This window comes from Ursus maritimus, unplaced genomic scaffold (assembly GCF_017311325.1).
Source record: "Ursus maritimus isolate PB19 unplaced genomic scaffold, ASM1731132v1 scaffold_23, whole genome shotgun sequence".
NCBI classification, from domain to species: domain Eukaryota; kingdom Metazoa; phylum Chordata; class Mammalia; order Carnivora; family Ursidae; genus Ursus; species Ursus maritimus.
Genome location: NW_024424786.1, coordinates 31095608 through 31117348, shown reverse-complemented (window position 1 = coordinate 31117348; position 21741 = coordinate 31095608). Strand labels below are relative to the sequence as shown.

The 21741-nt window shown below is 42.3% G+C and overlaps 1 long non-coding RNA gene across 5 annotated transcripts in view; it reads right to left on the bottom strand.

Annotated features, from left to right (window-relative positions):
* LOC103672300 overlaps window positions 1-21741 on the bottom strand; it is an 87800-nt gene that overhangs the window by 61139 nt on the left and 4920 nt on the right. For 3 of the 5 annotated variants that reach the window (XR_005837107.1, XR_005837104.1, XR_005837106.1), the window contains exon 2: window positions 10196-10344. This is a non-coding gene — a long non-coding RNA (uncharacterized LOC103672300). Of the gene's footprint in view, window positions 1-317; window positions 458-10195; window positions 10345-17758; window positions 17819-21741 lie in introns of those variants that run through there. The other 2 variants (XR_005837105.1, XR_005837110.1) reach the window with 2 other exon arrangements.

Sequence of the window (21741 nt, the reverse complement as noted above, 5' to 3'; positions counted from 1 at the left end):
CCTTAATTCATCCATATACTTATTGAAATATTTACAGATGAAATAATATGATGTTGGAAATTTGCTTCTAACTAATCCATTAGGAAGAGTAATGGGGGCATGGACAGAACAGTATTGGTCATTCATTGATAATCACTGAAGAGGGGTGATAGTATATGGAGGGGTCGTTATACTATTCTCTCTACTTTTATGTATGTGCGACATTTTCTATAGCTGATTTTTTTTCAGCATGGAGTGTTCAGGGAACTGCAAGAAACTTAAATGTCCAAAGAATACAATGTTGACATATAGCAGGGAGAGGGAAGAAAGGAACCTACATGAGATTAAAAAGTTAGGATGAGGGGCGCCTGGGTGGCACAGCGGTTGAGCGTCTGCCTTCGGCTCAGGGCGTGATCCCGGCGTTATGGGATCGAGCCCCACGTCGGGCTCCTCTGCTATGAGTCTGCTTCTTCCTCTCCCACTCCCCCTGCTTGTGTTCCCTCTCTCGCTGGCTGTCTCTATCTCTGTCAAATAAATAAATAAAATCTTTAAAAAAAAAAGTTAGGATGAGACCAGACTACAGGACTAATATGCCACACTAAAGCACACTAATAAAATTAGATTTTACCTCCAAGAGTCTGGCATGTTACAAACTGTACTGTGCATAGGAATCACCTGGGAAGCATAATGAAACTACACATAGTAACCATGAGTTATTTTCACCATATGGGGTATCAGCCCTCTCCCATGCCATGTGGATGCTCCAGTCCGATGGGCGTGCAATTCACAAGTAGCCACAGAAACCAGTATTCCTGTCAATAGTGATTTGTCAAGGGGTGGACTGTGACATCAGCAGAGCCAATGAGTGTCTTTCTCTGAGATTGATGTACGAACAGAAGAAAGAACTTCCCTTTTGGATGGCACTGAGAAGCTGGAATTCTATAAGCCTGGAAATGCCATTTTCGCAGGCACATAGAAGACAGTTTGTAGTAGGAGAGAATGAACTTCAAATGTATTTTTAAAAAGCAGAGTCCCTAGAGAGAATGAGAACATTTGATATTGACCAGTGCTGTCCAACAGAGATATAATGTGAACCACGAGGGCAAGCTGCACATGCAATTTTAAATTCCTAGAGTCTATGCTAAGAAAAATAAGAGGAGGGATGCCTGGGTGGCTCAGTCGGTTAAGCGTCTGCCTTCGGCTCAGGTCATGATCCTGGGGTCCTGGGATCGAGTCCCAAGTCCAGCTTCCTATTCAGCAGGGAGCCTGCTTCTACCTCTGCCTGCCGCTCCCCCTGCTTGTACTCTCTCTCTATCTCTCTCTCTCTCTGACAAATAGATAAAATCTTTAAAAAAAAAAAAAAAAAAGAAAGAAAGAAAGAAATGTTAAGAGGAAACAGATGAAATGAATGTTCATGCTATATTTTCTTTAATCCAATATTTTGGATTGTTTGGTTTTGTTTCTGTTTTGTTTTTCTCAGCATAGGAAATATAGTCAATAATACTGTAACGATGTTGCGTGGTGACAGATGGCAACCATGCCCATGGTGGCGAGCATTGAGCAATGCATACGATCGCGCTGTACAAGTTTTCTCTGTTATTCTGTCTTTGAAAGTCAGTACATACCTCACACTTGCATCACATTTCAGTTCGCGCTATTTGTGCTAAAAGTATTCAACAGCCACAGGTAGCTCACAGCTGCTTTATTGAGAGCTCATCCCTGAAGCCGTTCCCGCTGAAGCCAGCTCTTGCTCTAACTGTGTTTTCTTAGATTCTGTATTGGTCTATTTGGTACCTGAGCTAACAGCTAAAGTGGTTTACATCTCCCTTGAGATCCAGAGTCCATACTCTGAAATCACCTCCTTCAGCTAACTCACATACCAAGCCATTATGTTCTGTGCCCTAAATCAACCCCAGAGTCAGGTATGAGACAACTAAGAACAGTTGCTATGCCCCAAAGGCCATCTGATTTATTCAAAGTAGCCGATCCTAAATTGCCTTGCCTTTGCTGCAGAAATCCCAATCAAGGCAGGGGTCTATGCCTCCCCCCCCCCATCCCACCACCTCCTGCTCCCTTCTGCCTCCCAGCAAACGTGGTGCTTCCCTAAATGGCCCTATGTGGCATGGCATAGCCCCTCCTCTCATACTGACCTCTCCGTGTCATCATTCAATCACCTCCATAAATTAAAATCCTGCAGGGACAGTGAAGATCGTTTTACCCCCTGAACTTCCCAGGCAGAAGACATAATGGGTTCCTTTTTTTGACCTCAGCTAGTTTGAGATGGGTTACTGTCACTTACAACCTCAAGAATTCAGGCTACATATCTAGATCCCCAGGTTCTATTCCAAACTCTAGATAGTACATCTGAATACAATGATTCTTTTATAGCCAACCATGTGTAGACCTCAGGCTGGAGTTTGGGAACCCTCACTGTGGGCCAAAAGGCCATGGCAAGTTCTAAAGCAGATGGAATGAAATGATCAGATTTGCCTTTTAGGACAATCACTTCTGGCAGTTGGCTTGGAAGATGGCCCAGGAGGGCAAGAGATGAGAGCAAGGCCATTTGCAGGCCTGATGGGGCCACATAGATTGGTGGTGCAGATTCCCCAAGCTCAAGTGCCATTCCCAGGCCACTGGGTGTAAAAGGAAAAGGAAGGGATGTGGGCATTTGCTGACGCCGAGAGCTGGGTCTGCTCCCTTTGTGCTGCTTGCCGAGGAGGGCGTATTTTTGGGAAGGGGTGTGTTCTTAGAGTAGGGAGGAAGTCGCCACCCCATTGGAAAGAATCTGCCACCCTGCCTTCCAGCTGAAATATCAGATAGAGACTGTTCTTCTCCATGGGCAGCCGGAATGGAATGGCCAACATTTTTGGGGGTTTTGTGTGTGTGTGTGTGTGTGTTTTTTTTTTTTTTTTTTTTTTTTTTTTTTGAGCTCGAGATTATATGAAAGAACATGATGTCTTAGGACTCACAACCGGGGAAAAAAGATAAGGGAAAAGTGGCAAGTTAGAAAGTCCATTGTGTATGTTATCTCTATTATTTTAGATTAAGAAAAAGTAAATATGGCACAAAGGGTTTACCGTTTATGCCAGCCTGGTCCAAATTGCTTTTATCCTTTTTCCTTGGTTTTGCATTCTGGCAGAGGTTTTCCCTGGGAATTTTCTGGGGCTCAGCATCACACTGCCTTGCTAAGAAAGAGATCAGGAGGCCCACTGAGCCAAGCAAGGGAGCGGTGCAAAAAAAGAAAAAAACAAAAACAAAAACTCCCCAAACTCTGGAGACATTTGGAAACCTTTGGCATGCAGGTGCTTTTAAAAACACATTCTTGGGGCACCTCAGTGGCTCAGTCCATTAAGCGTCTGCCTTTGGCTCAGGTCATGATCCTGGGGTCCTTGGATGGAGACCTGCGTTGGGCAGGGAGCTTGCTTCTCCCTCTCCCACTCCCCCGCTTATGCGCTCTCTCTCTTTTCCTCTGTCAAATAAATAAATAAAATCTTTAAACACACACACACATTCTTTTCCAGTGGGTATATAAAAAGCAGGGCTGGCATTTGCAACACTGGGATTCCAAATGGAAAGATAAGGGAAGTGTTGGGCATATCCAGGGAGGGCAGCAAGCTGGCTCCGGAGAACCCTCACTACTCTGGTGACTACAGTCCAGGCCACAACTGTCCTCAGCCTAGCCATTCAGAACCTAGATCTTGTCAGCATCCCAGGGCAGCCTTAGCTCTTGGAGGCAGACACACAGTAGCTAAGCTTGTAAAACTAATGGCTGAAACTATAATGCCAATTTATTAAACAGTACACTTTGAACAGTAAACTCACTGAGCTGGGGCTCAGACACTTAATATACCCAAACTCCAGTACATAGTCATAATAGCAAAAGCAATAATAAAAGCTAACTTTTCCAAGCTCCTCCTATGTGCTAGTCACTGCGCTAATGCTTCATGTGAATTTTTTCACTTAATCTGAAATAGGTACTTCTATTATCCTCAGATTACAGATGAAAAAATTGAGGCACAAGGATGTTATACTTAATTAGCCCAAGGTCATATGTCTACTCCCCATCTGGCCCTTGAACTAGAAGTGAACAGGACAAAAAGCTGACAGAAAACTTGAATGAGAGACTCTGTGAGCACAAGCATGATTACTCTGGAGTATAGGTAGAGCACATCACACCCCCACCCCCCAGCCCTGGATGAGCCCTCCTCACCCAGAGGACAGGTGGCTCTAGAAGCCTGAGGAACAGGCATTGGCACACACTTGGCAGTCCTTACGTTGAGACCCTTCAACTTTGGCCACAGGAACGCTCCATCAACTATCCTCGTGGACAGAGTATCTGGATAAATGGAAGCCAGAGCTGAAGAGGAAGAAGAGGCAGACTGATAGGCTGGTTTAAGAGCGTATGAGACGTCGGTTAAGCGTCTGCCTTTGGCTCAGGTCATGATCCCAGGGTCCTGGGATTAAGTCCTGCATCAGGGAGCCCGCTTCTCCCTCTGCCTCTCTCTAGGTCTCTCATGAATAAATAAATAAAAATTAAAATTAAAAAAAGAGCATGTAAGACGTACTTCTCTGAGGGCTCTCAGAAATTATTTGGGAACACTGTAGTGGCTGGAGCTCACAATGAGAAGAAATTGCCATGGAGACGCACATGCCCATGTCAGCAGGACCAAGGCATTCTCTCCCTGAAAACAGACCCACAGGGGACACCAAACTGTAACCCATTTGAGTGTCACTTCCTCAGGACACTTCCTCTGACGCCCTCCTCCCCTTCTCTCCTCCCCAGGTGCCATCTGGCCATAATAGACACAGCATCCTCCACTTCTGACTCTAGCTCTTATTGAACTGGACTTGAATACATTTCCTGACTATCTTTCTCCTCCGCTGGACTGTCAGCCCCCTGAAGACGGGAACCCTATCTGTTGGCACTTCCACTCCAACTGTGGCATCTCATATGATGACAGAGCATAGCAAACATTCAAAAATAGCATTTCCCTGCTCCCGAGCACAGACAAGCTTCTCGAGTCATCTTACCACCTATTTGCGTTCCGGCCTGCTCCAATCTGGTGACCTTCTGTCATTCTGCCGGGGTCACCACCACCTCCACGTGCCAAACCCAATAGACACTCTGAGTCTTGATTTACCTGATCTTGGAGCAGCTCTTGATACAGTTGACCACTGTCTCTGGTTTAAAATGCCTTCCTTTAGGGGCGCCTGGGTGGCTCAGTCCATTGAGCATCTGCCTTCAGCTCAGGTCATGATCCCAGGGTCCTGGGATCAAGTCCTGCATCAGGGCTCCCTGCTGATCAGGGAGCCTGCTTCTCCCTCACCCTCTGCCTCTGCTCCTCCTGCCTGTGCTCGCTCGCTCTCTCTTTGTCAAATAAATAAATAAAATCTTTAATAAATAAATAAATAAATAAAATGCTTTCCTCTGGGGTGCCTGGCTGGCTCAGAGCATGCCACTCTTGATCTCGGGGTTGTAAGATTAAGCCCCACATTGGGTGTAGAGATCACTTAAGATTAAAAAAATCTTCTAAGAAAGAAAGAAAGAAAGAAAGAAAGAAAGAAAGAAAGAAAGAAAGGGAAAGAAAATGCTTTCTCCTAAACACAATGGGAGGGATACCACTTCAGACCCATTAGGACGGCTATTAATTTTTTTAAAAATTTTTAACAGAAAATAAGGTTGGTAAGGATGTGGACATATCAGAACCCTTGTACACTGGTGCAGCTGCCCTGGAAAATAGTGTGACAGCTCCTCAAGAAATTAATCAGAGAATTACCATAGAATCCAGTAATTCCACTTCTGGGTATATACCTCCCAAAAAATTCAAAGCAGGGTCTCAAAGAGATATTTGTACACCCATAGTCAAAGCAGCATTATTCACAATAACCAAAAGGGGGGAGCAACCCAAATTATCCATCAGTAGATGAATGGATAAACAAATGTGATATATACATACAATGGGGTATTTTTAAAAATTTAAAAATTTTAAAAATATAAAAATATTTTTTAAAAAGCTTTAGAAAAAGAAGGAAATTCTGATAAATGCTAGGTGAACCTTGTATGTATCACACCAAGTGAAATAAGCCAGTCACAAAAGGACAAATACTGTATGAGTTCATGCAAATGAAATACCCAGAGTAGCAAAAGTCATAGAGACGAAAATAGAGTAGTGGTTGCCAGGGAAGGTGGGGAAGAGAGGATAGAGTATTGGACCTCAGTTTGGGAAAATGAAAAAAGTTCTGGAGATAGACAGTGGTGATGATTGCAAAACAATGTGAGTGTACTTAATGCCACTTGAACTGTATACGTTAAAATGGTTAAAATAGTAAATTTTATGTTTTATGTGTGTGTGTGTATATATAGATACACACACACATACATATTTTTAATAAGCTTTACACCCAACGTGGGCTTAAACTCTACCCCGAGATCAAGAGGGGTCCACCAATGAAGTGAGCCAGGTACCCCAGTTATATATTTTTACCACAATAAAAAATGCTTTCTCTCTCAACTTCTATTATACTTCATGCTCCTGGCTTCTCCTTTCCTACTTCTCTGGCCACTTCTCAGTCTCCTAGTCAATTCCTCCTCTGCCTGGATAAGAAACGCTGTAGCCTTTCCTCCCCTCCTTCAACAAATATTTGAGTGTCTACTCTGTGCTAGGAATAAGCAGTGAATAAAAGACACAAAGTTTCTCCTTATGGAGCATATATTCTTACTAGATAGGAGATAATCTATCAACAAATAAGTAAGCAACTATGTAGTATGTTAGATGGTCATAAGAGATACAGAAAAAATAATAAGACAGGTTAAGGGAGATTGGAAGAGCCAAGGATGGAGGTTGCATTTTTTATAGGATGGTCTGATAAGGTTACATTTGAGCAGTGAAATGGAGCAAGGAATGTTGTTCCACAGAACAGCTTTCTAAGCAGATCGCAAGTGCAAAGGCCCTGAGGCAGAACAGAGTTTAACGTACTTGAAGGATAGCAGAGGCCAGGATGAGAGAAACAGAATGAGAAAAAAGACAGCATGTACTCCAGGAGGCAATGCGGCAGGGGATGTCATAAACAGCCTTGGAGACCACTTTAGTCTGAGTGAGATGAGAAATAAACAGTGTTTGGGGCAAAGGAGTGACATGAGCTGTCTAATGCTCTGACAGGACCACTCTGGCTGCTGTGTTAAGAACAGACTGGAGGAGGGAAGAGTGAAAGCAGGAGCTACTGCACCAATCCAGGCGAGAGGAGAAGATGGCTTGGAACAGAGAGGCCATGGCAGACATAATAAAAAGTGGAAAACTGAGGATGCTCCTGGAGGGAGGATTTGTTGACAGATTGGATATGGAATGTGAGAAAAAGAGGAGTGATCAGGTAATTCAAATCTGGGGGCTTGAGCAACCAGATGGAAATGTCATTTACAGAGTTCGAGAAGACCGAGAGGGTCAATGTCCAGGATGGGCTTTGACTATTTGGGCTGAGAAACCTATCAGACATCCAAGTGGAGACGTCGAATAGGCAGCTAGACGTGGACCTGGAGTTCGGCACAGACATAGAACTTCAAGGTCCAATTCTGGGCCCTCCTTCCTCTTCCTCTTCCCCTTCTATGTGACCTCACCCATTTCTTCAGCTTTCAACACCCCCTGTAGGCTTCGTGGGCTCTCTGCTGGTATTTAAATGTCAGACAGTACCATGTGACATTGTCTACCTTCCCTGAAAGTCTCTATGGGTGAGGTCACTGGCGTTCTCACTGCCCCAACTGTGCACTTTAGTGAACTCGGCAATCGCTAACAGACGTGTGCTATCATGCAGCTGTACAAGGAAACAAAAACCACATTTTTTGAGGGTTCCTGACTGTCCAGGACTTTTTTCAAAAGTTCTCTGTAGGATTTTCAGAACAAAATTAGGTGTGAACCGTATGCACTTCGGAAAGGAATGAGCTGGCCACTGTAGGGCTAAGATTGGTATTGTTCACAGAATGAAATTCCTGTTCACTGATGTTGTTTTGGGTTGGGCTGACCTTATGAACTGGATTTCTTTTCAGATGGGTGTATTTTTCCTTATTGCAAATTTCCTTCAATTCATCAGCAGAAATTCTAGCCACTTTGCTGGGAGCTTGTGACCCTGGGTTGGACGGCTTATGTACTTGCCTTTTGACAAATGCTTATTTATTTATTTTTTTGGAGTTTCTGCTTGGCACTTCCCTCTTTCCCTCTGGTGACCTTTTCTGTCACTACTCTTTGGTTTCATCCCCAGTGAATCACTTCCTTTGGGTCACTTGAGTCTTTCTCCTGTAGGAGAATCTAACCATTTTTAACGACGAAGTTGAAAAAGACCTTCCTAGGTTCCTGCTTTACCATTCATTCAGCGATTCCTGGGTTTCATGACTTGGGTGCAATCCACACATCCGTTGCTATATTTGTCCATACCATAGGAAGTGCCATGGTGCTCCAAAGGGCACTGCATTTTCTAACACAATCCACACAGCACCGCGGGTAATTTGTGGCAGGCCCGGGTCCTCTCAGTGTAGCCAAGTGTGGCCTGAGAGAACTCATTTTCTCTGAATTTTCTTACCCACCAATGTTTACTTTACTTATTTATCTATAACCTATCTTCTTGCAAGAAGAACATAAGGCTACTTGCAAAAATGCAAGCACTCTACCAAAATAAAACAAATTTGAGATGAGCAATATATAGCCAAGGGAAATAGAATGCAAGTCATGATGTCTTTGCTAAAGATGAGACAAAAGTTGGCTCAGAGTCTCCTGATAAGCAACACAAGAAACATCATGAGTTACAAAATGCACAGAACCCCTAAAGGATAAATATACCAGTTGCATAGGCCCAACACACCGGCACTATCTCCCATGGGTCCTCCCAAACGACTTTAGAAACTAGTGTCCTAATAATGTCTTTCTCAGAGCACAGTGAAGGATTTCACAGACCCTCCTTATAATACCAAAGCACCAGTTACCAGAAGTGTTTCTACCTGAGGCTACAAAAACATGACGTCCTCCAACACTACCAGAGGGTGAAGGACGGATGGAATGACCTCCAGAGAAATGCTGGGAGGGCCTCAGGGAAGAGAAATGAGAAAAGCGTCTGGTGACAGCCCTTCAACCTTTGGGGCACTGTAAAAATGCCAACACCCCTCAGGAGCTAAGGATTTGATCAACTCTGTTATTGGGCCCGTGATGACCAAAGAACCTGCTGGTTTTAGTAAATTCAGTGATCTGAATGCCATGGCCGCCCCCCAACCCTTCTGTCTGCCTCCCCCCCCCCCACAGAAGAATAGGATAGGAGGAGGCAGTCTTAAGAGAAGCTAAGGAACAGTCCCAGGAAGGGATGTGAAAGAGAGCCTCACTTAAATAGGGCCTGGTAACCTTCCGTGGGTTCCTTTGGCCCCACACTGACTCTCTTTATTGTTTTTTAGCTTTTAATGAAATTCAGGTGAGTCGGTTGGCCATGCTGACATCACCTAGCAAGGAAAGTTGTGTTAGACATTAGGTTTGGTTTATGCACTGCGCAAGTTCACATGGTATCTTTTCCACAAAAACCTGATTTAGCTTCTTCCTATCTGGGCCTGTCAGTCTAAATCTCATGATGTAACTCAGAAGATGGACAAACTCTTTCCAACTAGAGAAAAAAATGAATTTAGATCACTAAAACTCAGCTCTTGTGGCCATTACTTAATTGCTGCTAATGTGAAGTTATGAAGTGTTCTCATTCTTAAGCCTAAAGAAATTGGCATGTAATTGGCACTTTAATTTTTATAACTGTCTTGTGAAGTGTACAAGGGAGAGCCAAAGGATCCAAGAACACAAGGCCTATATGTTTCTCTGCATTAAGAAAGAATGGAGAAGAGGAGAGAGGAAGGACGGGAATGAAAACTCAGAAATACAGACAAATATTAATCATCAAAAATTGAAAGTCCCTCAAAAGGAAGGATAATAATAGCTTTCTCTGAATCACCATTCAATCTGCACAGAATATCATCACCAGCAGGAACAGACTAATGACTACCTTAATCTCCAGTATGGTAATTCAATATCATCTAGAGTTGAGACAAATGCTTCTGTATAGGCCAAGATATGCTAATAAATTTAATTTAAAAAACAACAACAACAAATAAAAAGAGTTTCAAAAGTATGTGTTACCAAACTTAGAAATTGAAAAAAAGTTAAGACTTTCAAAAATACATGTTACTAAAAATAACACTGACCTTTGATATTTGTCTGAAGAATCCTCTGGAGAGAAAAGGATTTCATCCACTGGAGATAAATGGGGCCAACTCATCCACGATCTTTGGTTTAATTAGCTAAACTCTTCCAGATGGAGAACACTCGAAGCAAAGGAATATTTCTGAGCCCCCTGGAATTGTTAATAAGCATAACAATATGTTACATGTAAAAGAAAATATGTGTCTTTTATCTTTGTCTTTAAAGGGCAAATGAGGAAGTACTTGGTAGCATTATGATTTTGTTTGATTACTGAAAAAGAAATGCCCGAATTTTATTCAATATTGAACAAACAGACTTTGAGTATTTGCTTTACTCCTCTGCTAAGCACAGGGTTGAGAGGGGGTGGATAAGACAAGACCCCAGCCCTTACGAAATCCACAATTCAACCAAAGGATACATTCCGGTGCCCGGTGCATAGTAAGGGCTGGATAACTATTTGTCGAATAGATAAGTGAATGATGTAGACACTTGTATAAGGAATTGCATGAATAAAGATCTGAACAAGTTACTGTGGTCAGAGGGGAGCATGGGGGCCCTCAAGCTGTCAGAAAAGGCTTCACAAAGCAAGTTGTCTGCAAGGAGCACAAAGGACTTTCAGACACAGAAAACAACATGCTTAACAGCATGAAGAGAAGAAAGCGCAACGTGTGTTTAGACAACAGCTAGTAATTTGGTGTGGCTGGAGCATAATGTGTATATACGATGTGCCTGGAAGGTAGTGAGACCACAAAAACGGGTTGGGGCTCATTTAAAGAGGACCCTTAAAGCCAAAGGTTAGACTTGCTCCTTTAGTATGTTACTGGCATTTTAGAAAGATAGCATGAGACACAGTATAGAGTATGTATGAAAGAGGACAAGGAAGTAAAAGATGCCACAGGCTAAGTGCCTCGTTTGTGACTGGCACTAGGATGGATTACACATATTTATATTAAATCTCATTTAATCCTTGGAATACTGAGTGAGGACAGAATACCGTCCTCATTATCTGAGAGGGAAACTCAGAGAGGTGAAGCAACTTTGCGCAGATCACAAAGCTCACAGAAGATGGAAGTAGAATTTGAAATCAAGGTTCTAAAAATCTCTAAAAATACTATTGACCCACACAAATCAGTATTAGGAAAAATATACGGTGGAAGTTTGGAGAAAGTTAGTGAGTATTAAGAAAGACACACATGCGAGACGCAGAGAAAGAAAAGCATGACTATACAAAAGGATATTTACAGTAAGGGAGATACAACACAGGAAGTGGGAAGATAATCATAGAAAAACCACAACATGTGTTTTTAAAATGCAAAGCCCCAGGGAGGAGAAAGCGAACGATACAATAATGCCATTCACTCTGGCATCCTGTGCATTTGGTTTTGCTCTTTACTCTTTTTTTTTTTTTTAACTTTAAACAATTTGTTATGAGAGTAACAAAGATACAGCTCATGATCTTGCAACTCTAATGCCCTAAATCAGAAACAGATGGTGCCTAGTGTACCCTGTTTCCTAGAAACTGCAGAATTTTGAGGACAACACCCTCTATGCACCGCATCACTGATTTCAGTTCCTTCGCAGATACTAATAGATGGCTAAATAATGTGGTTGCTGGGTATTGTATTGAAACATCTGTTTTTCTTGCTTGAGAACCTTCTTGAAGGTCAAAATTTCTTTCCATTTGAATTGTGTTTTGTTTTCCTCTGATTTCAAAAGTAATTCATTCTTATCATTACTGAACAAGGGAGAAAATTAAAATCCCCTGTAATCCTTCTATCCCAAAATAACCACTGACCGCTTTAACATTTTGACAACTTTCTAGTTCTTTTTCTACACACATACACAGGCATACACACACACACACACACACGAACCCATAAACTTTATAGAAAATAGGATGTATACAAATTGTCTTTTGATCTGTTTTGTTCGCTGAATATAACATTGATGTTTTTTCCATATCCCCAAATATCTATGATGACCACTAGTATTCCATCGTATTTTTTTAAAGATTTATCTATTTATTTTAGAGAGGAAGAGAGCACAAGCATGAGGGACAGAGAGAGAAGGAGAGAAAAACTCAAGCAGACTCCACTCTGAGCTCAGAGCCCGACATCGGGCTCGATCTCAGAACCCTGAGATTCAACCTGAGCCAAAACCAAGAGTCAGACGCTCAACCAACTGTGCCACCCAGGCGCCCCCTCCATCAAATTATATAAATTAATTTATTTAACCAACCTCCCTTTCATCCAACAAATTCTATTCATTGAATACCCGCTGTGTGTCAGAACTGGGCTTGGCGCTGGGTGCATAATTGTGAATGTAACACATTCCCCGAAATTCCTGCCCTTGTGGAGTGTACAGTCCCATTACTGACATGCAGCTTGTTTGAGAACTTTTGCTATTAGAAAATAGCACAGCGGAATCCACCTGTGCTATCTACTTCTGCTGCGTGATTAAGCTAAACATCACTGGCGAAAGCTCACGTAGACAGCTTGCCCCCCGCTATGATGTGACAGGACTGGTACCTTACAACCGTGGTTTTCCTGCCAAGATCAAATAACCCCAGTTTAATCATGATTTTTTATAAAATCAAGGGACAGTCTCCAAAATACCTGACCAGTATTCCTCAGAACTGTCAAGGTCATCAAAAATAAGGAAACTCTGGGGCACCTGGCTGGCTCAGTTAGTAAGAGCCTGTGACTCTTAATCTCAGAGTTGTAAATTTGAGCCCCATGTTGGGAGTAGAAATTACCTAAAAATGAAATCTTACAAAAAAAAAAAAAAGGAAAGTCTGGCAAACTCTCACAGTCTTGAGGAACATAGGGGATGACAACTAAATGTAATTGGTGTTCCGGATAGAATCCTGGGACCGAAAAAGAACAGTAGGTTAAAAGTAAGGGAATATGAATCAGTACGGATTTTAGTTAGTAAGATGTATTAATACTGGTTCATTTGTTGTGATGAATGTAATATACTAGTATCAGCTGTTAAACAGTGAAGAAAATGACGAGGAAGGATGGATGTAGTACAGAGGAGATCCAGACCATCTTTGCAACCTCTCTGTAAATCTAAAACTACCCTAAAATTAAAAGTTCATTAAACACAAACACTGTGACAGTCATCCTTGCAAATTGAAGCACATCTCTGATTGCTTCTTCGGATAAAGCCCCAAGAGTGAAATTGCTGACCAAAGTATATACAAATCCTTATTTACTAGAGATTATTTTTAAAGTGTTGTGTATAGGGACGCCTGGGTGGATCAGTCAGTTAAGTGTCTGCCTTTGGCTCAGGTCATGATCCCAGGGTCTTGGGATCGAGTCCCGCATCAGGCTTCTTGCTCAGTGGGGAGCCTGCTTCTCCCTCTGCCTCTGCTACTCCCCTTGCTTGTGGTCTCTCTCTCTCTCTCTCTCTGACAAATAAAGAAAAAAATATTTTTAAAAAAAGATATTATAAAAAATGCATAATGTTTAAAAAAATAATAAAGTGTCTTATATAGATGTTTTGTTGGCTTTTTACAGAGGGGTTTGCCTTATGCCTTTATCTCTGCGTTTTCCTAGTTGCTGAGTCCTGAAGCTGGAAAGAAACCTAAGAGACCCTGAATCCCAACTACGTGTGTTACAGATGAGGAAACTATAAGTCCAGAGAAGTCAAGTGACTTGCCCAGGGTCAGGTGCCTAGCGAACAGTTGGAAGAAGGACCCATGTCCCTGTGGACTATTATCAGGGCTGGCCTGTCCCTGAGTGGGTACAAAGGAAATCAAAGTTTCTGACGCATGGTGGCATTAGGGATCAACAGCCAAACCTGTCCCTTTCTATTTTCTGTAGGTAAATACAAGGGTTTGCTTCCTTTGTCTTAGGTACAGCTGCTAGGAGCGAAAAAGATTTTTAAAGTTTCAGAATGGGTTTTTAAGAAAGGATTTTTAGGTTTAAAGTATGGATTTAGACACAACGACTAGAATTGCTTGACTAAATCCCTGGGCAAATTATTCTTCCTTTCTGAGCTTTTGCTTCCCAATCAGAAAAATCAGAATTCCAATGCCTACTACTTCTTAGTCTTTGGAGAGGGACCTGGTAGAAATTAAGGCGCTAGTGCAGATATATCTGCAGAAGCCTGAGAGAGAAATGTCATTTAAGGAAAAGTCATTTGAAGGAGAACAAAGGGCACCATTTCTGTTAAGTGGTCTGTCATATCCCAAGAAAGTTCATTTCCTTGCCTGTATGGTCTCTAGACAAGGAAAATCCCAGACTTGGCATTGGTAAGGAAGAAGAGGGCGATAGGAAGGAAGGGAGAGAATTGTTAGACTTCTTGGCTGGAAATCAGAAACAAATAGTTCCCGAGCCTGGCATTGTCAGGGGCCAGCGTCAGGACCAGCCCAAGAAGGCAGACGAGGAACATTACCGGTCCCGACTTGGCTCCACACACCGTTACTCAACAGAAAGTGGTGCGTAAGCAGGATCCTGGAGGATGCAAGAGGAATATAAACAATCACTGGGTGGGGACCTGCGGTTGCCTATAGAAGCTTTGCCAGCCCCGAGATTGCAGGCGTCCATTTTCACTTATTGAATTCCCAGACATTCTTGCAGGATTCGGGCAATGACAACGGCGAGCTAAAACAAACTGAAGTCTAGGATTTAGAAAAGCACTGGCCTCTGACCTCAAACTGGAGCCTCTAATCAAAGCCCTCTCCCTGGCTCAGGTCACTGAGCATCCTTGCTCTGCAACACGGAAATGACTTATTTTATTTGCCTATAAACATCTGTCAGCACCTGCACTGAATTGAAACTTGGCAGGCAAAATGAGGAAGGGGTAATACTTCTAAAAATTCTTCCTATTTTTATGATTTGAACCTTTTTAGTCTTTGAAGCACTAGAACGGGAGAAAGACATCAGCTAACTTTCGGGATCAGATGAAAGGAGAAGAGAATTAAACAGATGGCAAAAATCTCCCATTTTTATTTATTGCCGTCATTATTTTGCAGACGTGCAAAGACGTGGGCAGCTTGATTGGCAGCACTTGTGACTGTGAGGCAGCAGAAGTGACAGCCCTGGGGTGTCGGGAAAGGACAGGAGGGGGCGCCTCGGTAGCTCAGTCAGTTAAGCATCTGCCTTTGGCTCAGGTCATGATCTCAGGGTCCTGGGACTGAGCCCCGAATTGGGTTCCCTGCTCATCAGGGAGTCTGTTTCTCCCTCTCCGTCTGCCTCTACCCCCAGCTTGTGCTCTCTCGCACACTCTCTTTCTCAAATAAATAAATAAAATCTTAAAAAAGAGAGAGAGAAAGAGAAAGGAAGAAAGGAAGGAAGGACGGACGGACAGACAGGATAAGATGGGAGTGTCTGGGTGTGACCTCACAAGAGTCCAGAACTAAATGAGAATCTCTACTTTAAAATGTGGATTTCTAACTTAATTGTATTGGGTGCTTTTACATGAAGAGGTAGTTCTGGGCTCTGTGCATGCAAATAAAAACTCTTGACCGGATCAGCTTTGATCTTGGTCTGCAAGGTCAATATTAATCATATTTTACTGACGTGACTTAACTGCCCCCTGTGGGGGCTACCTATGAATCTGGTTCCTTGTTGGTGCCTTCCATTCCACCACTAGAGTCCCTTTCTTTTGAATTAGGTGGTAAGCAGATTTTATATCACATGCCGATACCAGTAGACTGATAGCAGTTGTCTCAATCACTGTGTTGGAATGATATTAAAGTAGGAAAGGGCTCCCACAACTGATTAGCAATATGAGCAAGCAAGGGAAGAGAGGCACCATCTGTGGGTTAAGGCCAAGTGTGCTGCAGTGTCCATTCTTCTGGAAAGGGATATTTTTTTAGCTTTTATATAGCACCTCAGTGTGGATCCATGTCAGACCACTTCCAACTATACCAGAGCTGGTTTTGGTAGATATAGCATTTGTATTTTTAGAAGCAAAACTCAGGATGTATGGTTCATACAAGGATTTTCTTTTTCTGATTTTGTGAATTACATCATGTGCAAGCTCTCACAAAGATGTAAAAGTAACATTTAATTAAGGGGCGCCTCGGTGGCTCAGTCGGTTGAGTATCTAGGCTCTTGGTTTCGGCTCAAGTCATGATCTCGGGGTTGAGAGACTGAGCCCTGCATGGGGCTCCACTCTCAATGGGGAGTCTGCTTGAGATTCTCTCTCTCCATCTCCCTCTGCCCCTCCAAAATAAATGAATCTTTAAAAAAAAAAATACCATTTCATTAAGCATGTGAATGCTTAATGAATGAATCACAACCTATTGAAATTTGTGGGAAATATTACATGAAAGATAATGAAAACAATTCAGGGCGTATGGTTCCCAAGGATAAGTTCAAAGCATAGGAGGGTTGGGTCTGGCTGGAAACCCTGGGCTTACAGGGGCCATCAGAGGGCCCTGGTCTTTGAAGTCATGGTGGTTTCATAAGCAGGTAGAAAGAATAATGAAAAAGGAAGTGAAAAGTTACTGACATACTTCACTTATTCCACAATTTTGCTTTTTAAACTTCTCTTGCAGGACTCTGAGGTGGGCATTTCCTGGGGAGAGTTTCAGAATTCTAGACAGTATGTTGGGGCTATTACTAACTACTACAAAGTCATCCTGGCTTCCCCCACGAATTTATTGACCTTACAGTTATGTCTTCTCCCTTTCAGCAAGGATCTCTATCCCGAGGTCAAATCAACCTTCCAAAAAAATTACTGGCAAAGTTTGATTTGAGTTGAAATAAAATTCTTATATCTACAAGGGAATTGAGCGAGTACTTTAAGCACTGAGTTGTAAGGAGAAATGTTTAAGTAAACTTACTCTCTTTGGCAAGAAAGAAAAAGCTCTCTCCACCATGACCCCAGCCTTTTCAACCACTCCTCACCACGGTTCTCTCCATGCCTTCAAGACATTTGCCCAGAATGCTCTTTCTCCTCCTCATACATGTCTTTTATAATAATGATCACACTTCACTGTTACCTGTAGTTCTCCTTTGTCTCTCTATTAAACCTCAAAAGCAGAGAATGGGAAATGTGTCTTCTGTCCACAGATACTTCATGAACACCTCGTCAGTGCTGGGCACTGTGCCAGGCACTAGAGATACAACAGAAAACAAGGTGGACAGATCCCTGACTGCACAGAGCTCAAATCCGGAGGGGTCTTTCTAACCCAGGGCCTAGCTCTTGGCAATCAAGACTGAAAAAACAGGGGTACCTGGCTGGCTCAGTGGGTAGAGCATGTGACTTTTGATCTCGGGGTTGAGTTCAAGCCCCACATTGGATGTAGAGCTTACTTTAAAAAAAAAAAAAAAAAGAATGAAAGAGTAAATGAATCTCCTGCAGGAGTTCAGAAATTAGTCGCTTTGGTTAATACCACAGCATGTAGGCAAAAGGCAAATATAGAAAATCTTAAGTCATTTGCATTGTGGTTGAATCCCGAGTCATTTCTACCATCGCTAATAGCAATTATTGAAAGTAATAGCCCAAACAGCGGGAAACTACACTCCCAGAATCCAAAAGAAAGTAGATTATGTAACAAAAAGTGCTCAATGTGGAATAATACTAATTTTGATCAAAGAAATTCCTACCTCGGGACACCCGGGTGGCTCAGCTGTTAAGCGTCTGCCTTCAGCTCAGGTCATGATCCCAGGGTCCTGGGATCGAGCCCTGCATCGGGCTCCCTGCTTGGCGGGAAGCCTGCTTCTCCCTCTCACACTCCCCTTGCTTGTGTTCCCTCTCTCGTTGTCTCTCTCTGTCAAATAAAGAAATAAAATCTTTAAAAAAAAATTACTACCTCAAAACTGAGATCCATATAAACACAAGTTAGTATAGTAGTCATACAAACTTCTGATGCTTCCTGAACTGACTGTATCTAGAACATGGCAATGAAGGTCAAAGGCGGCTTCTGTAGGCAGGAAACGCTGTGCGCTAATAGATACTTTTAACATATGGGGAAACTGACAAGAAAGCAGTGTTTCTGAAAACTTTTTCCCATAAAACAATGGTCCAATGAGTTGCTCCTTGAAAAGAAAATAAAGCATCTGGAAAACATATCATGCATTAGCCCCTCGCGGAGCTTCACAAAGCACACGATCATATTAATGTCTCTGAAAAGTTCTGCAGAAGATAAATACGTTTAACTTTATTTATCATCATTTCCCATACTTACTTAAACCACCAAATTCTCCTTTCAAGGAATAGCTAGCTGTTAAGTTAGGTTAAGAAAATCTGTCTTAAAGTTCTATCTGCAACACTGTTCACTTATGCTTATTCATTAGAGGTGAACTAGCAAACCAAGACATTCTCAGAGTATAGTGTCAAGTCATAAAAGGATTTTTCTTACAAAAGTATCTGTAAGTAAAACTTGTTGCCCAAAACATTTTAGTAACATTCTGCATTTTGCTTCTAAAATAAGTCACCACCTAACCACTAGATGGCAATAGGATGCCATTTATATTACAACCACACCGTGCCAGCATATTAATCTTTCAAAGAGGATTTACGTTTTCTAAGGATGTCTATATCTATTCATTCACTTAGTAATTCCTTCAAAAATTTTTAGGTACTTTTAAGTTTCAAGAACTCTGATGGATGTTGAAGATAAGAAAAGGAATGAGACAGCTCACTGTAAAAATTGTAATGACTGGATTCCTAGGAAACTGTAAGACACCCCATCAACTTAACAACCTTTTTGCATGGATGGATGGATGGATGGATGGATGGAAGGAAGGAAGGACGGACTACGTAAAATATGCACATTGATTGCATGACATTTAATTTTTATACATGCAAAAAGATTTAACTATCAACAAAGAAGTGAGAAAATAGTGCATATGGAAAGCATGGTGATAGATAAGCATCTAAGAAATTATCACACTCTGAACTAAGTGTCCCAAAGGCCACAGGTTGTGCAACTCAAGTCAATTTCGACTCAGGAAGGACATGCCTGTCCTCAGTCGTGGGAAGCTTCTGGAGCAGACTCGGTTCTGAGCCTGGAAATTAGGGAGAGATGAAGGTGAAGATCCAGGCTGTCTCTGGCTTTCAGGCCACAGATCCGGAGCTGAGTGCCAGAACAGACCTTGAAGATGAGTAAGTACAACACCCTCTTCTTAGAAACGGAGGCAGGGAGAGGGATGGCTTGCTGAGTGACAAGAAGTCGTTGAGGCAGAGCTGGAACTTGAACCCAAATTTTCTAAAGCCCAACTGATGTTCTTTCCAATATTTCATCACCAATTTTGGAATTTAGAGTAGGTCCCCCTTAACCTTCTTCCCTTTCCAAATTCTTTTTCTTGCTGGTTCCTAGCTGGCTGCCCGTCCTTGGACAAGATGTCACGGGCATGTATCTCATGTTGGATTCCTCAGGAAACAAGCTCGGAGGCAGAGATTTGCGTGCAGGAGGTTAACTGGAGAGTGCTCTCAGGAACAGTGCCTTGAAGGGACTAAGAGAGCCAGGATTGGGCAGAAAGAGAAGTTGATCCACACAGCACACAGCACTCAGGAGCCGAAATGGTCCTTCAGAGAGGTCCTAGATCAAGGCGAGGGGGCAGGATCTTTAGAATTTCCACATTGACCACTCACTAGATGCAGGGGGCATAATCAAAGACAAGACAGCTCCCTTTGTCTAAGAGCAAAAATCAATGGACTAAAATCAAGGTGTTGGCAGGGTTGCATTCCTTTCTGGAGGCTATAGGGGAAAAATCTGTTCCTGTGCCTTTCCCAGCTTCTAGAGGCTGCCCACATCCCTTGCTCCTGACCTCCTTGCTCCATCCTAAATGCCAGCAATATCACACATGTCTGACCTTCCTTCTGTCTTCGCATTTCTTTCTGACCTCAGAGGGAAATGCTTTCTTTTAAGGACTACCTGATTAGATGGGGTCCCACTGCGTGATGCAGGCTCAGTTCTCCACCTCTAGGTCCTTAACCTTACTCACACATACCAAGTCCCTTTTGCCACATAAGGTAACATATTACAGGCACCAGGGATTAGGATGTAGACATTGGGGGGTGGGGGGACCATAATTCTGCCTACCACAATCTGTATTAAACATTTTTGCCAGAATACTTTATATGTTCATAGCTGCATTATTCATAATAGCCAAAAAGTAAAACAACTCAAATGTCCAGCAACTGATGAATGGATAAATGAAATGTAGTATATTCACACAATGGAATATTGTTTGGCCATAAAAAGGAATGAAGTACTGATTCATACTGTAACATAGATGACCCTTGAAAACAGGATGCTAAGTTAAAACCAAATGACCACATATGTATGATTCCATTTATATGAGATGTCTGCAATAGGCAACTCTGTAGAAACATAAAATTGAGGGGCACCTGGGTGGCTCAGTCAGTTAAGCATCCAACTCTTGATTTCAGCTCAGGTCCTGATCTCAGGGTCATGAATTCAAAACCCCTGTTGGGGGCGCCTGGGTGGCACAGCGGTTAAGCGTCTGCCTTCGGCTCAGGGCGTGATCCTGGAGTTATGGGATCGAGCCCCACATCAGGCTCCTCCTCTAAGAGCCTGCTTCTTCCTCTCCCACTCCCCCTGCTTGTGTTCCCTCTCTCGCTGGCTGTCTCTATCTCTGTCGAATAAATATCTGCTATGAGCCTGCTTCTTCCTCTCCCACTCCCCCTGCTTGTGTTCCCTCTCTCGCTGGCTGTCTCTATCTCTGTCGAATAAATAAATAAAAATAAAAAATCTTTAAAAAAAAAAAAAAAAAAAAAAACAAAAACAAAACCCCTGTTGGCGCTTGAAAAACAAACAAAAAGGGGGGGGGACACCTGGGTGGCTTTGTCCATTGAGCATCTGACCCTTGATTTAGGCTCAGGTCATGATCTCACGGTAGTGAGACTGAGCCCCGTGTTGGGCTCTGTGCTCAGCATGGAGTCTACTTGAGATTCTCTCCCTCTGCACCCCCCTCAAATAAATAAATAAATAAATAAATAAATAAATAAAATAAGTTTTAAAAACCCATATAATTGATTAGTAGTTTCCAGAGGCTGAGGAGAGGGGAAATAACAGTGATGTTAATGGGTATTAGATTTCTTTTGGGGATGACATAAATGCTTCAAAATTAGATTGTGGTGATGGTTACAGAGCTATATAAATATACCAAAAAAATTGAACTGTAGATTCTGTACGGGTGAATTTTATGGTATGTTAATAATATCTTAAGTTGTTTAAAAATCTTTTACAGACTATGCCATATCCTTCACTTTGTATCACCCAGGAGACACTTCATATCTGCTTGTCCTTATTAGTAAGTAATGATAAGATTGAACTCTGGGTTAAGAGTAACAACTGATAAGAACTATATTTTTAACTGGTACTTCAGAAAAGTTATCTACCTTACAGGAATAATACTACCATTCAAGAATGTTATAAAAATGAAATTAGAATTTATTTAGTAAATCATAAATATGGTGGGTAGAAAAATGCCCCTTCCCCCCCACCCAAGAAAGATGTCCACATACTTGGAACCTGTGACTAAGTTACCTCACATGGCAAAAGTAATTTTGTAGATGTGATTAAGTTTAAGAATCTGGAGAGGGGGGAGTTTATTCTAGA